Source organism: Coregonus clupeaformis, chromosome 7 (genome assembly GCF_020615455.1).
Source record: "Coregonus clupeaformis isolate EN_2021a chromosome 7, ASM2061545v1, whole genome shotgun sequence".
NCBI lineage: Eukaryota > Metazoa > Chordata > Actinopteri > Salmoniformes > Salmonidae > Coregonus > Coregonus clupeaformis.
In genome coordinates, this window is record NC_059198.1 from 56,995,143 (window position 1) to 56,998,583 (window position 3,441).

Here is a 3,441-nt window from a genome sequence, read left to right on the forward strand (position 1 = left end):
GGAAGGGGTGATGAACACCTTGAGGCGATGGGAAAGAGGAGGTCTGCCCACACCTCCTCCAACGATACCACCACCATCAGCTATACCCATCGCTTCACCTCCGGAGTCCAGTGGGATTCTGCTCTCGCTCCCGAGGGCTTATGATGGCACCGCGGCCGGGTGTCAGGGTTTCCTGCTCCAAGTGGAACTCTACCTGGCAACCATCCACCCGGTGCCCTCGGGATACGAGAGCGTGTCCGCCCTCATCTCCTGTCTGTCCGGCAAGGCACTGGAGTGGGCCAACGCCGAGTGGGGGGGAATAGACGCCGCTACAGTCAACTATGTGGAGTTCACCCGCCGCTTCAGGGCGGTGTTCGATCATCCCCCAGAGGGGAAGGCGGCAGGTGAGCGTCTGTTCCACCTCAGACAGGGGAAGAGGAGCGCGCAGGAGTTCGCACTGGACTTCAGGAACTCTGGCTTCCAACGCGGGATGGAATGAGAGGGCCCTCATCGACCACTACAGGTGCAGCCTAAGGGAGGACGTTCGTCGGGAGTTGGCCTGCAGGGACACCAACCTAAGCTTTGATCAGCTGGTGGACATGTCGATTCGCCTAGATACCCTGTTGGCTACCCGCGGACGTCCGGAGTTGGGGCCGTCCATTCCATCCCCCACCACTTCCGAGCCGAGCCCTATGGAGCTCAGGGGTGCTGGTGCTAGGGAGGCGAGGAGAGAGACCAGGAGAGAGGCCGTCCCCTGTACCAACTGTGGCCGCAGAGGACACACTGCGGTTCGGTGCTGGAGAGGGTCTCCTAGGAATCGAGGCAGTAGGCAACGCACTGATGAGTCATTCCAGGTGAGTAAGCACCCAACTCACCCAGAGCTCTCTGTTGTACATATGTGTATTAAAGTTGTGTTTCCCAAGGTTTCTTCTCACTCCCAGCATAAGGCGCTAGTAGATCCAGGCGCAACTGGGAATTTTATCGACTGCCGGTTCACGTATAAGTTAGGGATTCCTATTGTACCAGTTGATGTGCCCTTCCCCATGCATGCCTTAGATAGCCGCCCTTTGGGGTCGGGATTGATTAGGGAGGTCACAGCGCCACTTAAGATGAAGACGCAGGAGGGCCATGAGGAGATTAAACAGTTGTATTTGATTGACTCTCCTGCGTTTCCCATGGTGTTGGGGCTTCCCTGGTTAACATCTCATGACCCCAACATTTCATGGCAACAGAGGGCTCTCAAGGGATGGTCTGATCAGTGTGTCGGGCGGTGTGTAGGTGTTTCCATAGGGGCAACGACGGTGGAAAGTCCGAACCAAATTCCCACCATGCACATTCCTCCTGAGTATGCCGATTTGGCACTCGCCTTCTGTAAAAAGAAGGCGACTCAATTACCACCTCATCGACAGGGGGATTGTGCGATAGAACTCCAGGTAGGCGCTGCGCTTCCTCGTAGTCATGTGTATCCTCTGTCTCAGGAGGAGATGGCAGCTATGGAGACATACGTCACCGAATCTCTGAGACAGGGATACATACGGCCGTCCACTTCCCCTGCGTCCTCGAGTTTCTTTTTTGTGAAGAAGAAGGATGGGGGTTTACGCCCGTGTATTGATTACCGTGGTCTCAATCAGATTACAATCAAATACAGCTATCCTCTCCCTCTGATTGCTAGTATGACGGAGTCATTACACGGGTGCGATTCTTCACAAAATTGGATCTCAGGAGCGCGTACAACCTGGTGCGCATTAGGGAGGGAGATCAGTGGAAGACAACATTCAGTACCACCTCGGGTCACTATGAGTACCTCGTCATGCCATACGGTTTAATGAAGGCTCCTTCAGTCTTCCAATCATTTGTGGACGAGATTTTCCAGGATTTGCATGGACAGGGTGTAGTGGTGTATATTGATGACATTCTAATATACTCCGCTACACGAGCCGAGCATGTGTCCCTGGTGCGTCGGGTGCTGGGTAGGCTGTTGGAGCATGACCTGTATGTGAAGGTGGAGAAATGTCTGTTTTTCCAGGAGTCCATCTCCTTCTTGGGACATCGGTTGTCCGTGTCAGGGGTGGAGATGGAGATTGACTACGTTTCAGCCGTGCGTAATTGGCAGACTCCCACCACGGTGAAGGAGGTGCAGCGGTTTTGGGGTTTTGCCAAATACTACCGGAGGTTTATCCGGGGCTTTGGACAGGTAGCAGCTCCCATCACCTCCCTGCTAAAGGGGGGCCCGGTGCGTTTGCAGTGGTCGGCTGAGGCGGACAGGGCGTTTAGACATCTGAAGGACCTGTTCACCTCGGCTCCGGTGCTGGCACATCCGGATCCCTCTTTGGCGTTCCAAGTTGAGGTGGATGCGTCCGAGGCGGGGATCGATGCTATACTGTCTCAGCGCTCGGGCACGCCTCCAAAACTCTGCCCCTGTGCTTTCTATTCCAAGAAGCTCAGTCTGGCAGAACGCAATTATGACGTGGGGGACAGGGAGCTGTTAGCGGTGGTCCAAGCCCTGAAGGTGTGGAGGCATTGGCTTGAGGGGGCTAAAAACCCTTTTCTCATTCTAACTGACCATCGTAACCTGGAGTACATCCGGGCAGCGAGGAGGCTGAACCCTCGTCAGGCGCGGTGGGCCATGTTTCTTACCCGGTTTGTATTTAAGCTCACTTATGTACCAGGGTCACAGAACACTAAGGCAGACGCCCTGTTCCGACGATATGACACAGAGGAGAGGTCCATTGAGCCCACTCCCATACTTCCGGAGTCTTGTCTGGTGGCACCGGTGGTGTGGGAGGTCGATGCGGAAATCGAGCAGGCATTACGTGCCGACCCTACTCCCCCAGAGTGTCCAGAGGGGCGGAGGTACGTGCCGCTCGAGGTCCGTGATCGACTGATATATTGGGCTCACACGTACCCCTCCTCTGGTCATCCTGGTATTGGTCGGACAGTGCACTGCCTTAGCGGGAAGTACTGGTGGCCCACCTTAGCTAGGGACGTGAGGGTTTATGTTTCTTCCTGCTTGGTGTGCGCCCAGTGTAAGGCGCCTAGACACCTGCCCAGAGGGAAGTTACAACCTCTACCCATTCCACAACGGCCGTGGTCTCACCTATCGGTGGATTTTGTCACGGACTTTCCCCCCTCCCAGGGGAATACCACGATCTTGGTCGTTGTGGATCGGTTTTCTAAGGCCTGCCGTCTCATTCCTATGCCAGGTCTTCCTACAGCCCTACAAACAGCCGACGCCCTGTTTACTCACGTCTTCCGGCACTACGGGGTGCCTGAGGATATAGTGTCTGATCGGGGTCCCCAGTTCACCTCTAGAGTCTGGAGGGCGTTTATGGAACGTCTGGGCGTCTCGATTAGCCTTACCTCGGGTTTTCACCCTGAGAGTAATGGGCAGGTGGAGAGAGTAAACCAGGATGTGGGTAGGTTTCTGAGGTCCTATTGCCAGGACCGGCAGAAGGAGTGGTC